The sequence below is a fragment of the Oryctolagus cuniculus genome, chromosome 13 (assembly GCF_051225735.1).
Source record: "Oryctolagus cuniculus isolate XC-2025 breed Fujian yellow rabbit chromosome 13, ASM5122573v1, whole genome shotgun sequence".
In the NCBI taxonomy this organism is placed as follows: Eukaryota; Metazoa; Chordata; class Mammalia; order Lagomorpha; family Leporidae; genus Oryctolagus; species Oryctolagus cuniculus.
In genome coordinates, this window is record NC_142879.1 from 36,898,505 (window position 1) to 36,922,910 (window position 24,406).

Consider the following 24,406-nt stretch of genomic DNA (forward strand, 5'->3'; position numbering starts at 1 on the left):
AATAATGACACTATCATAAAAAAACAAACATTTCTAACTGATGTACCAAAACTATATAATGTGCATCCTTAACAGTCTTGTAGTCCATATTTGACTGGATCCATGAGGAACCCTCCACCATACCACACACTTGCCATGCAGCCAGACTCTACATTTTATACCCTACACTCATAATTCAGTGATAAAAATAAATACTTTTTGAAGATTAAATGGGGAGACATGGGAAAGTTTATATTCTCATACCATAAGCAAGATTTCGTCTATAACCCCAATATATTTTTCTGTTTCTTCCCATGAAATTCTCCTTGTACAGCCTCTTCTCTCAATCAGCCCTTCCATGGTTTCTCAACACTTTGCCTTGGCTAGAAAAGATTCACTCTAATCTTCCTCCACCCTGTCATCACTCAGCCCCACAAACAAATGCTTCAACATGAGATCCACCCTCCAGAAAGCACAACTGCAAATCCAAAATAAGGAAGCTGACCGTGAAACATATTTTTAGATGGGAATATTTTAGAGGACCTATCTACTGAATCATCCATACCAATTCCACATGAAATCTACTTTCTGGGCTTCAGATCCTGAAACATTGGCTGAAATAAATTTCATTTTATTCTGAGGGCTGGGTTCTGTTACAATCACCTCATATGTAGGTAAGAGACAGAAGTTGGAGCAGAAACTGTTTCTAAACATGTTTCAAGCTCCTTGAAGTCCCTCCTGCCATTTGGACACAAGATATTCTTCATTCTAATTGTCTCAGTCAAGGTTCAACCAGATAAGCAGAACCATCTATTTAGAACACATAGGAACAGCATTATCATTAGGTGTTGCTTATGCAAGTCCAATATTCCTAGGGTAAATAGTCAGAAAGGGGAGATCTCAATCAGGCTGAAATTCATGAGCATAGGCCAAGGGTTGTTCCCACAGGCAGAATTCCTTCTTTCACTTGGGAGAGCCTCAGCCCTAGTCTTTGGGTCTCTGTCATCGCCACCATTCAGTCAGAACCACCTAGGTGATCCAGGATAAAATCTGCTTAAAGTCACAAGATTAGGGGCACTAAACACAATCTGCAAAATACTTTCACCCCAGACCTAGATTATTGCTTGATTAACTGGGGAGCCAAGATGACACGTCAAAGAAGCCATGCCACAGAATAAAAATAGTAAGAAGCACTAATGACGCATTCTGTGTGAAATACTTCATATAGGTCATCTCCTTTACTTGTCACAGTTGCCCAACACAAGGCTATGATTTCCATTTTGCAAACTCTTAAGGGTGATTATTGGTGAAAACGTCATTGAAAGGCAGCAGCTTGCATATTGATCCATTTTAGTTATTGACCTACTGTTCTCTATTAGTTTCTAAAGGGTCATGAGTGGAGGAGAGAAAATTCCTTCTCCAACATCCAGCAGCTGGACCTGAGAAAAGGCTCCTAATTGGTGCCTCAATCTCTCATCTAGCTGAGGGCCGCACCTTGCACTACTGAACGTGCTCATCAAAGGACCTCAGAGGCCAAAGATGAAGTGTGGAGGAGGGTTTCTCACCAGCAACATTGTTTATACTTTGCTGGAGGAGTGTCCTGTGCAAGGTTAGGAAGTTTAGCTGTACCATTGGCCTGGACCCACTAGATGCCAGCAGCAACCCCCAGCCCTCTGGCTGCAACCACCAAAAATGTCTGCAGACATTGCCAAACATCCCCGGAGAGATGGGGTTGAAGAGGGAGGAAAGGCAACAAATTTACACTGTTTGGAAACTTCCAAAGGCAAGGGTACAGACTGCAAGAAGGCCATCAGGAACATAGGACAGGGACCTCTCTCCAGGGAACGGACGTCCTTTGTAATACAATGCTCTCTCTCATAACTTTCAGATAAGTGAGGCTCCTGCAGCCACTCCTCCCCTCTGCCTGGCTAATGTCTGTTTATCCTCAGATTCCCTGAGTACTTCAAGACCTGGAGAGGTGCTCTTCCTCTGGTATTCTACTGAGGCATTCCCTGAGAGATTGCTTTGCCTTCTGCTTCCCCTAGACCTAAGCTTAGTCCAACGCTGGCTGTATCTTACTCAACACTCTGCCTCTGGTGCCCAGCACAGGGCCTACGACTGTTGCTAAACTCATATTCTTCTCTTTCTTTATATTTTTATTTATTTGAGAGGAAGAAAAGCAGATAGACACAGAGAGAGACTTCACTCCTCAAATGCTCAAAACAGCCCACTGGGCCACGCTGACCAGGAACTCATTCAGGTCTCCCACATAGGTGGCAGGAATCCAATTACTTAAACCATCACTGTTGCCCCCTGCAGTCTACATCAGCAGAAAGCTGGAGTCAGGAGACAGAACCAAATATCAAATCCAGAAACTATCACGTTTTCCCTGATGCAATATAACTAATCGAATACCTGAAATGTAATGTACTGGAGTGAAATAAGACATTTTGAGAATCAATGGTTATGGCCCTTGTCTGTTCCATTGAGGAACAGTGCGGTGTGGGGAGCAACTGAGAGCAACTCGGACTAGACTAAGTTACTGGAATTAAGACTTATTCTATGCATCTGCTCTCCCACAATATGGCGCTGAGAAGGGAGAAACAGCTTCTACACAGCTGCCTCCAGTTCAACCAATAAACAGCAGGACTTGCTCCTGATTGGAGGAGAGCAGCGTACTCGGCGTGTGGGTAGCAGAGTTGGGATTGGTGGAAGAGGACTATAAAGGAGGAGAGAGACAACATGCACCAGGAACATCTGAGGGAATACCTGTGCAGCCCCTGAGAGAGCCGGCCGGCGGTGTGCCGCTCCCCTGCGGAAGTGGGGAAAGTGGCCAGGGGGAACCGCCCTTCCACGGAGGTGGAAGGGATGGTAGCCAACCCGGGAAGAACCAGCAGCTAACCCGGGGAGGGCCGAGTAGATAAAAGAACAGCGCAGGGTCCTGTGTCGTTCCTCCACGAAGAGGGGGAGCGACAGTGCGGTTTTTTGTTTTTTGTTTTTGTCTTGTTTTTATTTCTCTTCATACTATTTGTTGAACTCTTATCTAGAGTAGGGTTAACTATAGGTTAAATATACTGAAAATAGATTATAGCAAAAATTAAGAGTGGGAATCCGAGGTGGGGGGGCGGAGGAAGGATTGGAGTGTGGGTGGGATGGAGGGTGGGGAGGAAGTCCCACTATGTTCCTAAATCTGTATATATGAAATATATGAAACCTGTATAACTTAAATTTTTGTTACAAATCCAGGAACAGGACCAGTACCATGGCATAGCAGGTAAAGCTGCTGCCTGCAGTGCCGGCATCTCATATGAGTGCCGGTTCAAGTCCCAGCTGCTCCACTTCCTTTTTCTTTTTTTTTTTTAAGTCAGAGTTATACAGAGAGAGAGGAGAGGCAGAGATAGAAAGAGAGAGGTCTTCCATCCAATGGTTCACTCCCCAATTGGCCACAATGGCCAGAGCTGTGCCAATCCAAAGCCAGGAGCCAGGAACCTTTTCTGGGTCTCCCACTTGGGTGCAGGGGCCCAAGGACTTGGGCCATCTTCTACCTCTTTCCCAGGCCATAGCGGAGAGCTAGATCAGAAGTGGAGCAGCCAGGTCTTGAACCAGCACCCATATGGGATGCTGGCGCTTCAGGCCAGGGTGTTAACCCACTGCGCCACAGCACCGGTCCCATCCACTTCCAATCCAGCTCTCTGCTAGGGCCTAAGAAAGCAGCAGAAGATGAACCAAGTCCTTGGGCCCCTGCACCCATGTAGGAGACCCAGAAGAAGCTCCTGGCTTCAGATGGGTGCAGCTCTGGCCATTGTGGCTAGTGGAGGAGTAAACGAGCAGATGGAAGCCAGACCTCTTTATCTTTCTCCCTCTCTTCCTCTCCTTTTCTCTCTGTAACTCTTTCAAATAAATAAATAAATCCTTAAAAAAAATCCAGAAACAATGTGGGATACAGGTATCTTACTTAACCTGTGTCTTAATTGCTAGGCCTAATATGTGACCTTTCATGCTCTTCAAATAACAAAACCTAAGTTTTATTGCCCGTGTACCCTATGCAAAGCATTGTGCTAGTAAATAAAGAGTATAAAAGATGAATGAGTAAATGAATGTTGAATGAAAATATAGAAAATAAGCCATATATTATCTACTATGGCCAGAATTATTATCTCAACACTGAAAATATTCTTAAATATGCAACACAAGGATGAATAATTTTCAAATAGCTATTACCATGTAAAATGTACTTTACATGAAAACTTTTATGAATATATTTTTTCCATTTGTGTTAATATCGGGGCCCATTTAAGACAGGTATATCTTTAGGAGGCATTATCAGGAATATTCATTATCACATTTTATGGATGGGAAAAATAGCTTAATATGTATTGATAGAAAACCAGGTAAAAGCCTTTTCTGTGGCTCAGTCATGGCTTTAACATGTACTTGATTACTCTGGAATTCATGGGACATGGTAAAAAGGTCCTTAAATCAACCCTCCTCTAAGACATAGCAGCAACTGTTGAGTCCAAATAGACATTTCCTTGTGGTCCTTAACCCACACAAACGACTAAAAGCAAATGCTATTGGCACCAAATCCGTCAAAGCCAATGACCCCTTTGTACTTTGGATTCTTTCTCTCCATCATAGACTATTATCAGCAACCTTGTCAGCCCTCCCCTTCCTAGAGCTATCCAGGGGGCTTGCCATGTAACTCAGGTGGCCATTGTCTCCCAGTCCCACTGCAAGCAGTCTTGCATTTCTGTGCAGTTGGCCATGCTGAGAATCAATTCATCAGATGGCCCCAAAAAGCCTGATACAATCAAGGATAAGCAATCTGGAAAAGCCCCGCACCATGACATTTACCCAGCACTCTCAGTTCATGCTCAGCCCCAATCCTCCCATGGTAAAGAAGTGACCTAGAAGGAAAGGGACAGGTTTGCTCCTGTATAGGACTCGTGACCTTTTTGAAACCGCAGAAGGAGAACAGATGGAGAAGTAACCTCAAATGAACGTTCATAAAAAGAAAATCAATTATCTACCTTCTGTGCCACTGGCCATCTCAACCCAACTCAGCCCACAGCTGTGAGAAACGGGGGCATCTACTCAAATCATAGGCTTCACCTTGAAGGCACTCACAGAGGCCAAGAGCTCAATGCCAAGCCTGGAATTATGGCACACCTGACCTGAATAATAGAATGTTTTGTGTTTGTGACCTTTAAAACAAGAACCAAAGCCATAACAAGAGGGCATGCAGTAGTGGAATAGCAAATCTGTCCAAGTCAGGCTGACCTGGGCCCAGATCCCAGGACTGACCCCTCTTTACTCTGCATTTTGGCTTTTATTAAACTGGACCAGACACCTACCCCCTGATCCTCATTGTTCTCACCTGCACAATAGGGATAATACCTATCTGGAGGTGGGTAGGGCTGACTGGGAAAAAGGTCTGAAACAGCAAATAGGACACATGATAGGCATTCATAAATATGAGCTCCTCTGCCCTAGGGATGCCAAGTCACAGAGGAGAGGACAGATTTGCAAACCTCAAAACCATTTCAACCAACTGCCTTGTGGAGGATGAAGATATGTGATTCTCAGAAGTTTGACAGTCCCAACACAGGACTCTTCAGGAGCTGAGATGTAAAGAATTTTATATTAATATGAAATGTTTCTTGAATATTTTTGTTGTTATTTTTTAAAATATATATAGAATTCTTTTATAGATCCCTTATTCCTTCTCCCAGAGCTTTAGCAAGGACAAGGCCCCTAGGGATTTCAGAGAACTAAAAACTTTAGGATTTCCCAAAATTCTCTGGCAATCCCAAAAAAGCTTTGGAAAGATTTTTACAAAATGGCAGAAATGAATGGAAGGAGAGAGCCAGGATCAATGGCAGGAATCCCCATTTTCCCCAGAGCTTCTTTTTGAGCCCAGGAACTGCACCGTGTCTGTCCCCCAGCCACTCACTCACTTCAGCATTGCCCTGCCCCTCAGCTTACTCCCAGTGAAGCCAAAAGAAATAGTTATGGGCCGGCACCGCGGCTCAATAGGCTAATCCTCCACCTAGCAGCGCTGGCACACCGGGTTCTAGTCCTGGTTGGGGCGCCGGATTCTTTCCCGGTTGCCCCTCTTCTAGGCCAGCTCTCTGCTGTGGCCCGGGAAGGCAGTGGAGGATGGCCCAAGTGCTTGGGCCCTGCACCCCATGGGAGACCAGGAGAAGCACCTGGCTCCTGCCTTCGGATCATCGCGGTGCGCCGGCCGCAGCACGCCAGCTGTGGAGGCCATTGGAGGGTGAACCAACAGCAAAAGGAAGACCTTTCTCTCTGTCTCTCTCTCTCACTATCCACTCGGCCTGTCAAAAAGAAAAAAAGAAATAGTTATTACACTGCGCCCAAGCTGGTATTCCTTGGCCTATATCAGATCCCCTGATCCCAAATGTCTAATAAAGCCATCCCAGAAGTAGGATTCCAGTTCCCTCCACTGAATGCTCTACCTTACAACATAATTCCCTTAATGTGGAAAGTGGGTGGGGGCCCAGGGGTCATGGCAGTCAACAAGCAAGGGTCCTATGGAAGAAAACCATTTATACTCTTGAATGCTGATGGTTTGCATCCAGTCTTTTGGGGTTCTTTCCTGTTTTGTTTTCCCACTTCATTAATTGGGGGTAAAAGGAAGGAGAAGAAAAAATTGTATGATTGATCATCCCACCAGATAACTACATCCCAGCCCCTTGATTGAATCGTGCAGAGAGAATTAAATTATTCAAGGGCTATAGAAGAAATTCCCTTGGCCAAACTATAATAGTGAGAGAGCCATTGGAGGTACCTAACCCCTTTCCACCTTTCAACCACATGTCCACTACTATCTCAACTCCCCTCAGCAAGGACCCATCATGAATGGCCCAGAGTCCTCAGGGGCCCAGGATTCTGCTTTCATGTCACAGTTTCTCACCCTCCACCCAGGGAGTGGGACAAAAGTCTGACCCCACTTTGCATGCAACTAACTTGCCCTCTCTACTACCCAGTCTCCCACATTCCCACACTCACCAGGCTATCCTCAGAAACCTGATGCTCTCTACATCAGAACCTCAGCTTTGAAATCAAGGAATCATAGGAGGTTGAGGGTTGGAATAAAATGTTACTTTTTCAGTCAAACCTGGAGTTATTCAAGAAGGCCTGGAAAGGCCGGCGCCGTGGCTCAATAGGCTAATCCTCCACCTTGCGGCGCCGGCACACCGGGTTCTAGTCCCGGTTGGGGCGCCGGATTCTGTCCCGGTTGCCCCTCTTCCAGGCCAGCTCTCTGCTATGGCCAGGGAGTGCAGTGGAGGATGGCCCAGGTGCTTGGGCCCTGCACCCCATGGGAGACCAGGAAAAGCACCTGGCTCCTGGCTCCTGCCAGGATCAGCGCGGTGCGCCGGCTGCAGCGGCGGCCATTGGAGGGTGAACCAACGGCAAAGGAAGACCTTTCTCTCTGTCTCTCTCACTGTCCACTCTGCCTGTCAAAAAAAAAAAAAAAAAAAAGAAGGCCTGGAAAGATTGGGGGAGCCTGGAAGAGGCAGAGGGAAAAGGAGAAAAAGAAAAGATTGGTAAAGAAAGCCCTGATATTTTCCTCACACCTCCTGATAAATCTTTCCACAAGTTCATGGCCATTCTTCTCCGTTGTAGTGTGATGACTCCTTCCCTGTACTGGCTCTCTAGAAGCCCTCTCTCCAACCCAGCCCCCATCGCCAGGGACCCACCCAGCCTGGCCTCTGGGCCTCATCTGGAAAGTATTATCTCCCCCAGTTCCTGCCTCCTTTCTGCAAGGCCACATGGCACCTCCCCTCTCCCCTGCCTTCTGCTCCCATACCCTATGCTTATCTGCTGTCCTCGCCCAATTTTCATCTGTCTCCCCTCCCAGGTCCACCCATGGGAAACATCTGCCTGCTCCACTGGTTCATCACTTCCTTCTCAGAGGCCTTGAGAACAGTCTGTATTCAACGCTCAAGGAAGAATCCATCAGGCTACAGAGTTAGCATCTGTAATCTCCATCCTCTGGTTCTCTTCCCTAAGGTTTTCCTGCTGTTGCTATTCTACAGAGACCCTGAAGAATGTCACTCGGGGTGATTCAGACAAGCAGAAACAAAGCCCTCATGCACCCTATTCCAGACATAAAGGGCCTTGGACAGCAGGCAGAGGTCCTCACAGGGCCAGCAGCCACAGGCCCAGCCAGGGTGTCAGTAAGAGCCTTGAGACCATCAGGGAAGACAGATGTGCCCTTTGTTAATAGCAGGGATGTCAGCAAGTCACTCTGTCCAGTTCTAGCCTATGAGGTGTGACATCTTGGCAGCCAGACGTGGACATCTCCTTGTTTTCCTTTTTTTTTTCCAAAGAAACCTTTTATTTAATGCGTACAAATTTCATAAGTACAACTTTAGGAATGCAGATATTCTTCCCACCATTCCCACCCTCCTACCACCACTCCCAGCCCTCCTCCGCCTCCTCCCTCTCCCATTCCCATCCCTAATTCTCGACTAAGATTCATTTGCAATTAAATTTATACAGAAAGACAAATTCCAAGCTAAGATTTCAACAATTTGCTCATATACACAAAATATGTGAGAACAAAACTTTGAGAACAAGTTTTACAGTTAATTCTCATAGTACAACTCATTGAGGACAAGAGGTCCTGCATGAGGAGTAAGTGCACAGTGACTCTTGTTGTTAACTTAACAATTAACACTCTTATGTATGAAATCAGTGATCCCTGAGACTCTTGATATGAGCTGCCATGGCTATGGAAGCCTTTTGAATCCACAAATTCCATCAGTATTTAGACAAGGCCATAAGCAAAGTAGAAGTTCTCTCCTCCCTTCAGAGAAAAGTACATCCTTCTTTGATGGCCCCTTCTTTCAGCTGGGGTCTCACTCACGAAGAATCTTTATGTAGGACATATTTTCTTGCCACAGTGTATTGATTTTCCATGCCTGAAATGCTCTAATGGGCTTTTCAGCCAGATGAGAATGCCTTAAGGGCTGGTTCTGAGGTCAGAGTGTTATTTATAGCAATTGTCATTCTATGAGTCTGCTGTGTGAGATGCTTCCCATGTTGGAACATTCTCTCCTTTTTAATTCTATGTATTGTTATTGCCAGACACTTGGTATTACTTATATTATCCCTTTAACACCTAATCTATCTATATGATCAATTTAACATTTAATATAATCACTTTAACACTTAAGATGGCATTACTACCATCCAGTTTAATGGGATTTGGAGTTCCGTGGCAAGTTTTTAGCTGTACCTTTAGAAGTATTTCCATAGGAATGTATGCAGAACTATATAGCTCCTCCCTCTTTTATTAACACTCTTATTTTTCCTGGCATCTATTTTCACTTGACTTTATATACATATGATTAATTCAATGTTAAGTAAAGACTTCAACCAATGGTATTAAGAAGGAAGAGGGAAAAAACTGTTCCTTGACAGTCAAGACAAAGGCTGTTCAAGTCACTGTTTCTCAAAGTGTCAATTTCACTTCTACAAATTTCCTTTTAGGTGCTCTGTTAGTTATCACAGATCAGTGAGAACATGTGGTATTTGTCCCTTTGAGACTGGCTTATTTCACTAAGTATGATTTTCCAGATTCATTTGTTGCAAATTACTGGATTTCTTTTTTCTTCTGTGTAGTATTCCACAAAGTACATATCCCATAATTTCTTTATCCAGTCCTCTGTTGATGGGCAGAGTAATAGAGAGAGACAGGGAGAGAAGGGGGGAAGAGAGAGCGATCTTCCATCTGCTCGTTTACTACCCAAATGGCTGCAATGGCTGGGGCTGTGCCAGGGCAAAGCTAGAAGCCAGTTTCTTCTGGGTCTCCCATGCAGATGCAGAGGCCCAAGGACTTGGGCCATATTCTACTGCTTTCCCTGGACATTAACAGACAGCTGGATCATAAGTGTAGCAGCTGGGACTCAAACTGGTACCCATATAAGATGCCAGCACCACAGGCAGCATCTTTACCTGCTATGCCACAGCACCAGCCCCCTGCACATACATTTATAATAGTCACATCTTCCTGATGAATTGATCCTTTAATCATTATAGAGTGTCCTTCTTTGTCTCTTTTAAAGTTTTTTGCGTTAAATCTATTTTGTCTGATATTAGAATGGCCACACCAGCTCTTTTTTGGTTTCTGTTAGCATGAATTATCTTTTTCCATCCTCTCACTTTCAGTCTGTGTGCATCTTTGTTTGTAAGATGTGTTTCTTGTAGGCATCAAAAAAAATGAGCTCTTTTTTTAATCAATTCAACCAGTCTGTGTCTTTTAACTGGGGAGTTGAGACCATTTACATTCAGGGTGACTACTGTTAAATACAGACTTTGTTGCTCCCCCTCTTCGCGGAGGAACGACACAGGACCCTGCGCTGTTCTTTTGTCTGCTCGGCCCTCCCCGGGTTTGCTGCTGGTTCTTCCCGGGTTGGCTTCTGTCCCTTCCACCTCCGTGGAAGGGTGGTTCCCCCTGGCCACTTTCCCCACTTCCGCAGGGGAGCGGCACACCGCCGGCCGGCTCTCTCGGGGGCTGCACAGGTGTTCCTTCAGATAGATGTTCCTCTTAGATGTTCCTGGTGCATGTTGTCTCTCTCCTCCTTTATAGTTCTCTTCCGCCAATCCCAACTCTGCTACCCACACGCCGAGTATGCTGCTCTCCTCCAATCAGGAGCAGGTCCTACAGTTTATTGGTTGAACTGGAGGCAGCTGTGTAGAAGCTGTTTCTCCCTTCTCAGCGCCATATTGTGGGAGAGCAGATGCATAGAATAAGTCTTAATTCCAGTAACTTAGTCTAGTCCGAGTTGCTCCCAGTTGCTCCCCACAGACTTTGCCTTGTCATATTTCCATAAATAGTCCCAATTTTGTATTTTGGGTTTCCTTTGTACTTCTGCTGAGTCATTTTCTGCATTCATCTTCTTTCATAGTGATGTTCCTGTTTCTGTGTTTCTGTGTGTAGCACATCCTTGAACATCTTTTGTAGAGCTGGGCAAGTAGTTACAAATTCTTTCGATTTCTATTTGTGTGGAAGATCTTTATTTCTCCTTCATTCATAAGTGAGAGCTTTGCAGGGTACAGTATTCTGGGTTGACAGTTTTTATCTCTTAGGACTGGAATATATCTTGCCATTCTTTTCTTGTCCGTAGAGTTTCTGATGAGAAATCTGCAGTGAGTCTAATTGGAGTTCCTCTGACTATAATTTGGCATTTCTCTTATGCACATTTTAAGATCTTTTGCTTATGTTTTACTGTGAGGAGTTTTACCACATTGTGTCATGGTGAAGATCTTTTCTGGTCGTGTCTATTGGGAGTTCTGTGTACTTCCTGTACTTGGATGTCTCTTTCTCCAGATTGGAGACATTTTCTGTTATTATTTCATTAAGAGTGCCTTCTAATCCTTACCCTCTTTCCAAGCCTTCTGGAATTCCTAAGATCCATATGTTGGTTGTTTGATAGAATCTTGTAGATTTCCAACCATGTTTTTTGGTTTTCTAATTTATTCTTCTTTTATGTGGTCTGACTGTAATATTTCCAGAACTTTGTCTTCTAGTTCTGATATTCTTTCTTCTATCTCACCTATTCTGTTTCTAAGGCTTTGCACTGCATTTTTTATTTGATCTATTGAATTCTTCATTTCTAGTATTTCATTCTGACTTCTCTTTAGTATCTCAATTTCTTGGGAAAGCTTTTCATTTAGATAGTGAATTTGCTTCTGATTGCTTCTGAGTAATCTGATGATTAATTTTCTGAATTCCATTTCTGGCATATCCTTGATCTCTTCATCTCCACCTATTATTGAAGAATTGTAGTGTTCCTTTAGGGAACTCGCAGTGTCTCCCTTATTAGTTAGGGTTTTTCCTTTGTTTTTCAGCATTTGTGTATTTTTTTCTCTTTTTGTTTGGTTGCTTTTCTCTTTAATTTGTGTGTCTGTGCTTGTGGTGAGGTTTCCCTGATATGAGCTGCTATGTGTCTATGTGTTGCTAGTGGAAGAGCCCTACCTACTGGAGCCCCGCTCACTTCTCAATCATGGTGGGGGCGGGTACAAGTTCTGGTGCACGGAGCCCTGCCTACTGGGGCCCCTGTTTACTTCTCACTGGTGGATGGAAAAAGCTCAAGTTTTCAATATTCGGGACTTCTCCTTGCTGTGCAGCTTGCGCAGTGGAGAAGAAATTATTCTGAAATGTTGTGGTCTTTGTTCCTGGGTGGGGTGTATGGTGAGGTGGCCCCCACAATTGATGGGCATGTGCAGGGGAGGCAAAGGTGGCAGTCCCCTGCTTATGTTCAAAAATGTAAACAAACAAGATGGCTTCTCCCAGCTGGCTGCAAGTCCAGTTGGGGAGAGGGGTGTACGTAGATGGGCAGTGGGGTGCCCAACCTCTGTTTGTTCCTCTATACCTTCTCTTTTTTCCTGCATGGAACTTCAAACGCAGTTCACTAAGCTCCCCCCTGCTGCTATCTGCAGCTCCATGGATCTGTGATTTCCCATATAACCTGGTCTGGTGGAGGTTGGCGCCAGCCTCCCCATTCCATGCCTCCACCATGCCTCTGCCACTTCCCTTTCTTATTTGCTCCTTCAGCGTGGACCTGCCCAGTCTCTGTTGATCTCCTGGGCTTCCCATGGCTCTTATCCCTGGTGTGTATCCTCTCTCCTTTTTAACTACCTATTTTGCCCCTCATGACTTGGATTGTCCTGTTGCTATACCAGCATCTTGGAATCCTCCATGATTGATTTTCAAAAATTATTCATATCAAGAGATAAGGTATAAAAGTGTTCAGTGGAACTTGGAAAAATGAAACTTGGGAGAACATATACATGACAGGCAGAATAAAAGCCTCCCAATGATGTCTTTTAACTTGTGAATATGTTAGGACATATGGGAGAGAAGAATTAATGATGCTGAAAATTTAAGACTGCTAATCAGCTAATCTTAAAATAGGAAGATTAACTTGGATAATTCAGATGGGTACAATGTACTCACCATAGTCCTTAAAAAATGAAGTAGAGGCCAGGGCTATGGCACAGTGTGTTAAGCTGCAGCCTGCAGTGCTGGCATCCCAGATGGTCACTGGTTCAAGACGACTCTCCCTTATTTTGTTTCTGACAGCAGCTTTGGACATAGTGCAGCCTTGGTCACTGCATTTATTCAAGTCCCAACAGCTCTGCAGAATGTCTTGCTCCATACAATGGGGTGTTCTCCACAGCAGCCTGCAACCTGCAGCTGGTGTTCAGGCCACACTCAGAGGACTGCTCAACCCCAACTGGGTAAAGGGTTCACTCATCTGCCACAAGGTTCTGAAAGAAAGATGCTGCCACACCCCTCACTGCCTGTTGGGTTGATGAGCAATTGTGTCATCATCAGCTTCAGAGGCCACAGCCTGCCTTAGGGAGAGGCTAACCACAGCCCCAGTCATCCCTTCCCTGAATTTCATTCAGGAAAAAGAGATCAAAGATGGAATTGTAAATCCTGTGACCCAAACATGATGCCAAGGCCAGGGTTGTTTCCCAGAGGTAATGTGGTTTGGCATAGAGTGATCTGGGGTACACTGGGCCACACCAAAGACAGTTAATATGCAGAGATGCCCTTCCCTAACCCTAGTATCCTTGACCAGCAGTCCCCCTTTCTCCTTTTCTATCCCCTACCACCTACCTGTATCCAGAATCTAATGTTTTCCACCTAGTAAAAGCTCCTCCCAAACCCATACTAGCTATGCAAACCTCACAATTATCTCTGCCTGGAGTGCCTTCTCTCCCTCTCTGCTCTTCTGTCCAACAAGAAATTTCCACCTCCATCCTCAACTGCCTGATGCCTTCTTGGATCCCTACTCTCAGCTCTTCCTGACCACCCTGCCTCCCCATCTTGCTCCTCTCATCAAGTGTTTACTACATTGTTTTGCAATTGCAGGGTCACAGATGTCCTCCCAGGAGACTAATCTTGAAGGCAGGAATATTTAATTTTATTCATCTTTATTTTATTGGTCTCTGAGCCCCAGCCAGCACAATAAGCATGTTATGTGAATTGAATACACTGACCGCTTGAATACACAGTCCAGCTACTGAAATATTCACCTTTCTCCCAAGACCAGCAAAATTCAGCAAGGTTTATCTATTGGGGCCAGCACTGTGGCATAGCAGGTGAAGCCACCGCCTGCAGTGCCAGCATCCCACATGGATGCTGGTTCGAGTCCCGGCCACTCCACTTCCAATCCAGCTCTCTGCTATGGCCTGGGAAAGCACTAGAAGATGGCCCAGGTCCTTGGGCCCCTGCACCCATGTGGAGAAACCGGAAGAAGCTCCTAGCTCCTGGCATCAGATCGGCATGGCTCTGGCCAGTTGGGGAGTGAACCAGCGGATAGAAGACTTTCTCTTTTTCTTTCTCTCTCTCTCTCTCTCTCTCTCTCTCTGCCTTTCCTCTGTGTAACTCTGTCTTTCAAATAAATAAATAAATCTTAAAAAAAAAAAAAGATTCATCATATCCCTGCCTATCTCTGCCCTTCTTTTCATAACAAGGAGGGAAGTCACAATGGATGCTCATCCATGACTGTTTTCTATTAAACCTCTCACTTTAGATAAAGTTCTAGGACAGGGAGCTGGCACTGTGGTGCAGCAGGTTAATGCCCTAGCCTGAAGTGCCGGCATCCCACATGGGCGCTGGTTCTAGTCCCAGCTGCTCCTCTTCCAATCCAGCTCTCTGCTATGGCCTGGGATAGCAGTAGAGGACGGCCCAAGCCCTTGGGCCCCTGCACCCACGAGGGTGACCCAGAAGAAGCTCCTGGCTCCTGGCTTCTGATAGGCACAGCTCCGGCCATTGTGGCCATCTGGGGAGTTAACCAGCGGATGGAAGACCTTTCTCTGTTTCTACCTCTCTCTGTACCTCTGTTGTGGGGAGCAACTGGGACTAGACTAAGTTACTGGAATTAAGACTTATTCTATGCATCTGCTCTCCCACAATATGGCGCTGGGGAGGAGTAAACTTCTACGCACCTGCCTCTCGCCAATTTGACTGATAAGCTGCAGGAGCTGATCCTGCTCCTGATTGGAGGAGAGCAGCATGCTCGGCGTGTGGGCAGCAGAGTTGGGATTGGTGGAAGAGGACTATAAAAGAGGAGAGAGACAACATGCACCAGGAACATCTGAGGGAACACCTGAGCAGCCCCCGAGAGAGCCGGCCGGCGGTGTGCCGCTCCTCCGCGGAAGCAGGGAAAGTGGCAGGGGGGGCCGCCCCTCCACAGAGGTGGAGGGGTCAGCAGCCAACCCGGGAAGGACCAGCAGCAAACTCGGGAAGGGCTGAGCAGACAAAAGAACAGCTCAGGGTCCTGTGTCGTTCCTCCACGAATGGGGGAGCGACATAATGGTGCCGTGACTCAGATATGAAGCCTAGGAGAGATAATGGTGCTGTGACTCAGATATGAAGCCTAGGAGGGATAATGGTGCCGTGACTCGGATATGAAGCCTAGGAGGGATAATGGTGCCGTGACTCGGATAGGAAACCTAGGAGGGAAGAAGCGGGAAAATACCAGAGAAAGAGACTAGCAAAGAGCCTAGGGAAAAGCCGGACGGAAAAAGTGCCGGGAGAAATCAGACAGACCGAATCCGAGCCCTCTCATCACCATGTTGTGGGGAGGCCTTACTTTTCTCTATTTCTCTATCTCCGGGCATTCCTATTTCTCTTATTTTACTTCTATCTGCCAGCATTCCTATTTCTCTCATTTTACTTCTATACTTCTGTTTCTCTTATCCCCGCGGCTTCCCAGCACCCGCCCCACGGCGGCTTCCCAGCTCTGCGCGGCTTCAGCCTGTGCTTCTCGCATCTGCGCAGCTTCCCAGCTTTGCGCGCGCTCCATGGTCTCTGCGCCCTTCGCACCCTTCGCACCCGTACCATGGCCTCTGCGCCAGCCCGGCGCTCTCCTATCTACTCGCGCCCTGTGCGCTCTCTCCGCTTGTGCCCCGCGCGCTTTCTCTGCGCTCGGCTGGTTCTGCGAGTCACGGCCTAGCTCACGTTTCCGCTGCTCGGTTTAGTTTTCAGTCTAAGTTCCCCAGGCTAACCTGACGAATTCCAACCTAGCTTACGTCTCTGCTTTTCAGTTTGGCTTCCCGTCTTTTGCTCCCCAGGCTGACTTGACGAATCCCAACCTAGCTTACGTCTCCGCTTTGGCCTACCCCCGCGGCTTCATTTTCCCTAGCTTGTATTTTTCTCTACCCGGTATATTTCCTAACTTTCTTCCAACAATATTTCTCTCTCATTTCTCCTGGCTTCTCCCCACAGTCTGTATCCGAGTCTAAGTTTTTTCTAGCTTTCACTTTCACTTTTAATCTTAGCTTTCTCCTAGCTTCTCCCATAGTCCGTATCCGAGTCTAAATTTCTTCTAGCTTTCACTTTCACTTTCAACCCTAGATTTCTCCCGGCACTTTTTCCGTCCGGCTTTTCCCTAGGCTCTTTGCTAGTCTCTCTCTCCGGTATTTTCCCGCTTCTTCCCTCCTAGGCTTCATATCCGAGTCACGGCACCATTATCCCTCCTAGGCTTCATATCCGAGTCACGGCACCATTATCTCTCCTAGGCTTCATATCTGAGTCACGGCACCATTATGTCGCTCCCCCATTCGTGGAGGAACGACACAGGACCCTGAGCTGTTCTTTTGTCTGCTCAGCCCTTCCCGAGTTTGCTGCTGGTCCTTCCCGGGTTGGCTGCTGACCCCTCCACCTCTGTGGAGGGGCGGCCCCCCCTGCCACTTTCCCTGCTTCCGCGGAGGAGCGGCACACCGCCGGCCGGCTCTCTCGGGGGCTGCTCAGGTGTTCCCTCAGATGTTCCTGGTGCATGTTGTCTCTCTCCTCTTTTATAGTCCTCTTCCACCAATCCCAACTCTGCTGCCCACACGCCGAGCATGCTGCTCTCCTCCAATCAGGAGCAGGATCAGCTCCTGCAGCTTATCAGTCAAATTGGCGAGAGGCAGGTGCGTAGAAGTTTACTCCTCCCCAGCGCCATATTGTGGGAGAGCAGATGCATAGAATAAGTCTTAATTCCAGTAACTTAGTCTAGTCCCAGTTGCTCCCCACACTCTGTCTTTCAAATAAATAAAATAAATCTTTAAAAAAATGTCTAGGACAGACCATATAAAGTAAATCTTTTTAAACTATTCTTTGAAGCCATATTTGGTGGCAAAATGCTTTTCTAATACCAGGAGGGGCACCAAGACGCTAGGAGCCATTGGACCTCAGAGGCCGACTTCTAATTAGAAGCAACACCCACAGCTCTCTGGTCAGCAGCCTGAGTACATCAGCCCTGTAGCCAGCCCCACAGCCCTACATCAGCCCCTTCCTCCCAAGAACCCTCAGGTAGAAACATTCATCTGGAGGGGTACCTGAGGGTGAGGGGGCCACAGACCAGAGGCAGCCCTGGGGAACAGGAAACATCATCAGATATTTTCATCCCGTGAGCCAACTATTCTTTAGCAGAATTTAGGGGTATATTTTATAACCCATTTGAGTTCCCAGAGAGAGAAGAGGGGAAAATTTGGTGAAAGAATTACTTTAAATGGGAGGATCACAATAAAGGCTGTGGCCTCTGTTGACCCATCTAAAAATCACTGTACTCCAAGCCCAGGAGCATAAATTCAGCAAAATCATCTTTGAATTTATGGGATTTGGCCACTTTTCAAGAATCTGTCTTGGCAGATAGATCCTGGCTGCATCCATGGGGGGAAAATTTATTAAACTTGCACCCAAATGGCCAGCCCTCAAACTAAGTTCCTTAATGTTTCCCACTTCTCCCTTCTTGCTTTCTTGGTTAAAAATGGGAGTAATATTATGAAGTGTGGCAAGGTGGCAAGAGGATGGGATTTGTAGTTACGCAGTCCCAGGGTTCAAACCTCAGCTCTACTATTTACTAGCTGAGTAACCTTCAGCAAGCTTCAATCTCTTCATCTGTAAAATGGGGATGAAAATATGTAGCTTGGAAAACTAATAGAGTACCTAAAATGTAATGCAATGGAGTGAAACGGACATTTTGAAATTCGATGATTGTATGCAGCCCTGTCTCTTCCGTTGACAAACAGGTTTTTTTCTTCATACTATCTGTTGAACTCTTTTACTTAGTGTAGGGTTAACTCTATGATCAATAAGTAAACTGAAAGTAGATCTTTGTAAAAATTAAGAGTGGGATTGGGAGAGGGAGGAGGAAAGATTGGAGCATGGGCAGAAAGGAGGGTAGGGTGGGAAGTATCACTATGTTCCTAAATCTGTGTATATGAATTACATGAAACTTAAACAAAATTTTTTTTAACTTTTATTTAATGAATATAAGTTTCCAAAGTACGAATAATGGATTACTATGGCTTCCCCCCCATACCGTCCCTCCCACCCACAACCCTCCCCTTTCCCACTCCCTCTCCCCTTCCATTCACATCAAGATTCATTTTCGATTATCTTAATATACAGAAGATCAGCTTAGTATACATTAAGTAAGGATTTCAACAGTTTGCTCCCACACAGAAACATAAAGTGAAAAATAATGGATGATTTTTTTTTAATGATGATGAAATCAGGTCAGACCTATTGTCATGTTTAATCCCAGTGAGAGTCAAGTTGGGAGTTGATAGTTTCTTTTCTTTTTTTTTTTTTTCCAGAGGATCAGTTTAGTATGCATTAAGTAAAGATTTCAACAGTTTGCACACCCATAGAAACACAAAGTGAAATATATTGTTTGAGTACTCGTTATAGCATTAAATCTCAATGCACAGCACATTAAGGACAGAGATCCTACATGAGGAGTAAGTGCACAGTGACTCCTGACTTAAACAAAATTTTAAAAGTAAAAAATATTTGTTTAAAAGTTGCAATGTATAAAAAAGTTAATATAAGAAAAAATTAAGAAAACATCTATAAATTATCTGCAAACTAGTTTCCTGCAATAGGAGGTCAAAAAATGCTACTCCCCTTCACTTTCAGGTAGGTGTTATGTGTGTAAAAGGGTTTTATAGTCAAGTAAGCTTGGAAAGTACTTGGTTAAACAAATTTAAACCCATATCTTTTCTATGATATCTCCCAAAGTCTTCACCCTACTAAAGTGGACTATAGGTCTCCAAGAGGTCTCAGGCTCCCCAGACCACTGTGAACACAGAATCGTTATCATGGAATGCCATGTATGGCTTCTCCTTTAGCAAATGATGTTTTAAATTTAAGAGAATATAGCAACAGGGCCGGCGCTGTGGCACAGCAGATAAGCCCTGGCCTGAAGTGCTGGCAGCCCATATGGGCCCTGGTTCTAGTCCCGGCTGCTCCTCTTCCAATCCAACTCTCTGCTATGGCCTGGGAAAGCAGTAGAAAATGGCCCAAGTCCTTGGGCCCCTGCACCCACGTGGGAGACCCAGAAGAAGCTCTTGGCTCCTGGCTTGGGATTGGCACAGCTCTGGCTGTTGGTGGCCATCTGGGGAGTGAACCAGTGGATGGAAGACCTCTCTGTCTCTACCTCTCTCTGTAGCTCGGTCTTTCAAATAAATAAAAATAAATATTAAAAAAAATAAAAGAGAATATAGCAATTAAATGTTACAGCTTCTCAGATGACCCCTTTTCTAGAATCTAAACATGGCCATTGTTTCGATTCCAAAGAAGAGAATTCAAAGTAACATTCTTCCCCAAAAACTAGTGCATAAAAGGAATATGCATCCTAACCCTCACATTTTTCCAAGACACAAGCTATCCAGCACTAGCCGTTGCCTCAGCCTCATGGCTCATATCCCCATTGCTGCTCCCCAGTACTTGCTTCTGGGGAAGGAGTTGGAGCCAAAAATAAAAGTAGAGGGGTTTACGGTTAAGCACTTTCTTGGTTATTGTCTGATTTTATGCCACATCCATAAATTTACACTAAGTGGAGTATCCTGAGCCAATCTGCAACTGCAGAGTTATTTCAGCCATCTTATTAACTTTGCACAATCCTGTAAAGGAGGCAGAGTACAGATTCCCATTACCTGTGAGCAAAGTAAGGACCAGAGACTCAGAGCAGTTAAGCCAGAGAGCAAACCACCACCAAGAAAGGGTCTGGGGCCCCAAAGTTCTGGTTTTGCCCGAAAAATTAATTCCAGGCTCATCACCTTCTATTCAACAGTTGTGAATCCTGCATGCTTTGAAACAAGCCAATACTGCATGCAAGTGGATTTCACTTTACAGAGGGAGGGAATTAATATGCATATTCTGTCTTTCCAAAACTACCTACCAGGTATGAAGAGCCACTATAGCTACTTCTGACCAAAAGAGTCCTGCCTAGAGCCCTGCCTAATAGCTTTACACTGTAGTTTGTGGATTAGAGTCTAGGACAGTTTATCCCTTCATGCAGATGAGAATGTCAGATGGCTTTCCTTTACCACTGTCCCCTGAATCCAGAGGCACACTTAATCCCACTGCTAAGTCACATGCAAAGCACAAGAGTGTCGGCTGGAGAGGTAGATGACTTAGACAAAAGGAGCCTTGAAAAGAAGGGCCAATGTTACCAAACTTAAGCATCAAAATCCCCCTCTCCTACTCCTTTCAGCGGTGCCTCGGCTCTTAGGACTATCCCACCCCTCAAAGCCCCTGGAATACTGGCCACCTCCAGCCAGGTGCACAGTCTTTGAGGCAGAATGCAGAGCCATCAGCTGAGCAGTTCTATGTGATCCCCATGTGGGGTCTTATCCTCATGCCAGCTCTGTGAACAGGGACTTTCCATTGGCCAGAAGATAAAGGCAAGCCACCAACAGGTTCAAAACATACCCAGGGCTGCTTGGACAGCACCTCTCCGTAGGAGAGGCTTGACTAACCTACCTATGTCTGAAGTGGATGACCTCTGCTCAGTCACTGCTAGGTTGCCCCTCCAGACTCTTATAATATCACTGGAAACAGAAAACATGGTAGTGTTTCTTTTGTAATCTTGCAACAATAATTTCTCTCCTTTCTCAAGAGTTTCCTATTTTCCTTGGCACACTACTGCCCAATTTAAGTTTACATATTCCATATAATTTACAGATTTAATCCTCACAATAACCCATCCTCCAGGTTACAGAGAAGAAAACTAAAGTATATAAATATTAAATGTCTTTTCAGAAGTTTAAGAGCCAGAATCCAACTCCAGACCAGACGAGATCACACTAACTGAGCCATCAATTTTTCCACTGCCTTCTCTATGCTCTTAGAGAGTGTGCCACTCTGATAGCATTTGCAATCACTTTTTATGAACATTTTCCCTTTTGGTAGACTGATAGCTCATTAAGTGTCATGTTCAAATTTTACTCATCTTGCATACATGTATATAAACACGCACACACACATACCTTTAGCACAATGCAGGGCACGTGATACATATTTAATAAATGTTTAATGCTTACATTAAATTAACCCAGCACATTTTTCTTTTGTTATATCCCCATTTTGTAGGTAAGAAAGTATATATTATCTTGGTCCCAACTCACCAGCAAGAGGTTGCTTCATCATTGCAAAAAGCTTTCAGAACTCATCAAAAAATATAAAGAGAATCCACTTAGAACAAAATGCCAGAAACCATATCTTCAAAATAAGCTCTTCCAAACTCCAGAAAGAAATCTAGGGAAACAGCCTGGGGAATCAGTTTGAGACAATCCCACCACTGACTACTAAAAGCCAGGGAAAGTCTGGGTGCTGCTCTCCAGTTAAGTTTTTCACAAGAGCTTATTTCAACTCTGACCACCATTAGGACCCTGAGAAATATGTCTCAAAAATAAAACAATCCAAGGCCTCACCCCCAAATGCCAGCTCCGTCTGTCCAGGGTGGGACTCCAGCATAAAAGCATTTTCTTATAGCTTCCAAGATGTGCAGACCTGTAGCCAGGGTGAGTGGAGGGTTAGGTTCGAGTATACTGCAACTACAGCAGGAAAGACAGACAAAGGATTGGGCCTCACTTGGGAATGGTATGTTCTCGGTGCCTAACAAATGGCAGGATGATGGGTGAGTGGCGTGTCACTGCCCAGCCAGGAGGCAGAGCTGAGGTAAGTCCATGGCAGGGAGAGGCCAAGGCAGGTGAAGACTGGGAAGATGGCTGGTTCACCAGCTGTGATCAGCCAGGCCCTCACCAGCCCTGCCACGTGGAAAGAGAGTCGCCCATCAACCTCACCCAAATACACCTGGAAAGAGCCCACTTCACTCAGCCCACAGCAGCTGCCCGGCTCAGTCTAAAGCGGGAATCCTAGCAGGTGATTACAAAGCACAATCAACATCTGAATGGATCACGCCAGTATACCCAGTGCCTCAAACAACACCTGCACAAAGTCAGCTCTTGAAAATTGTTTTTCAAGTGAGTAAAGAAACTGGAAATACTACAGGCAGGATAGCCAAGATATTCTCATAATCTCAGGAGGAAAAATACGAAAGCCACAAAAACTTCAAAAGCACTTAAAACGGCTTGTTTCAACCAAGAACCACATCATTAGAGCCACGACCAGCTAAATGAGCTATGTATTTTATGTAATCTATTTCTGTAATGTCCAGGCATGTGTCCAGCACTGTATAAAATGCATAAAATGCTTTTAATGCAGAATCCAACCTAAGTTTCAGAGTAACCTCAAAAAAGTACAAACCTGTTAACAAAAAGTGCAGCTTATAATTAGAACTAGTCAAGGTCAAAGTGTACGTGGTATTGCTACATAAAACCAAGCATGTGTCCTTCTCATTCAATATGCTATGAAAAATCCTGGGAGAATTAGGAGAAATGGAGCAAAGCATATCCACAAACTAGAACCTCTGGGCTTACTTCCTCACTCTTGGGTCTGGGCAGGTGAGAGTAACAACATGACCATGTCATGGTCTGAGGAAGGCACTAGTGAACCCTACCAATAATACCAAATTTGGGGACCAGGATGGAGGCAAGGTCCTCTCTAGGGGGACCCCTCTTCCATAGTTGTTCCAAGAAAGTGGCAATCAAGCTAATAGGCAGGACTCTGGAGACAAGGGTCCTCATTTCCTCAGGTCACCCATGCCTGCATCCAGTCACCTGCACCATAGAAAGAAGAATCACACCACTGAGGCCAGCTGACATGTAGCCCCTGCAGGTTAAAGTGGCAGCACGTGTCATGAAGAGAACATGTCATAATTCAGACTACAGGCATTGTGATAGATCTTTGTATGAGTATTCATATCTCACCCAACCTCCTCCTATGTAGAACATCACACTAGCCCAAGGAGACTCTCAATCTAAACAGTAAACCCACTAATGCAAGATCAATCAGCAACTTGCACTCACCCAACCTTCAGCTGTCACCTCTCTGAAGAAGGCCTGGCCCTGCTTGCCTCTCCATGCCCCTCATCTGTGTTCTTGAGCACTCTACTCTCCTCTGGAACAGCCCACACACATGATGACATGAGGCAATCATTTATGTACCTATTTCTTCTGTTAGCCTTCAGTCCCCTGGGTCAGGGTTCAGGTTTTAGGCATCAGTAGCTCTGTCATATTTTTCCCTGTTCCTAGCATATAACTGGTTCTCACATTGGTGATCACTGCAAAAGTTCAACCATAAGTACAAATCGAGCAACATCACCCAAGTCTTGGATGTCAAAAGGCCTTTGTGCTTGGGTTAATTCTCTGCCTGCGGTGCCAGCATCCCATGTGGGCGCCAGTTCTAGTCCCAGTTGCTCCTCTTCCAGTCCAGCTCTCTGCTGTAGCCTGGGAAGGCAGTGGAGGATGGCCCAGGTGCTTGGGCCCTGCACCCACGTGGGAGACCAGGAAGAGGTGCCTGGCTCCTGGCTTCGGATCAGCGCAGCTCTGTCCGTCGCAGCCATTTGGGGAGTGAACCAATGGAGGGAAGACCTTTCTCTCTTTCTCTCTCTCACTGTCTGTAATTCTATCTGATAAATAAATAAAAAATCTTTTTAAAAAAAGGCCCATGTGCTTTCACATGGGTTCAACATAAGCTGTTAAAATATATAGGACCTTCACAGGCCCCGGCTTTTTCCCCCAACATGAGTCCTCAGACATATCTCAGTGCTGTTCCTTGCCACATCAGCACTCACAGTCCCAGGCTCTGACCCACAGAAGCATGATAAAGCATCTTCATGGCTGTGTGCTATTAATACAGACACACAACACAGGCTGGACAGGCAAAGAAAGGAAAACCTGGATCACCAGCCAAGGATAAATACACCAGGGCTTGTATTTATCCAAATTATTTTGGCAATATTACTGTGCTTACAAAGTCTACAAAACAAAAATGTGGAACTCGGGGAAATGAGCGAAGTTAAACTAAGACCTGGTGCAGTATTGTTCTGTAATTTCCACTCACCGTCTGAGCCAGCAGTAGTCAGTGCTCCCCCGGGGGATTCTGCACATGAAGTTTGGGTGCCACCTGTTGCCTCAGGAAGGAAGAAGTAGCAAGCATAAGGGTGGGAGGCTCGAGCTAGGAGAGGATCATAGGATCATGAGG

At 45.5% G+C, this 24,406-nt stretch overlaps 1 long non-coding RNA gene across 5 annotated transcripts in view; it reads right to left on the reverse strand.

Moving 5' to 3' along the window:
• LOC127483400 (uncharacterized) overlaps positions 1–24,406 on the reverse strand; it is a 189,809-nt gene that overhangs the window by 163,161 nt on the left and 2,242 nt on the right. Inside the window, exons 2-3 of one of the 5 annotated variants that reach the window (XR_016219664.1) lie at positions 24,266–24,335; positions 19,321–23,831 (exon numbers count right to left, since the gene is read on the reverse strand). The exons of 1 other annotated variant lie outside the window; for it this stretch is intronic. This is a non-coding gene — a long non-coding RNA (uncharacterized LOC127483400). Of the gene's footprint in view, positions 1–19,320; positions 23,832–24,265; positions 24,336–24,406 lie in introns of those variants that run through there. 3 more of the 5 variants (XR_016219665.1, XR_016219666.1, XR_016219667.1) reach the window with 3 other exon arrangements.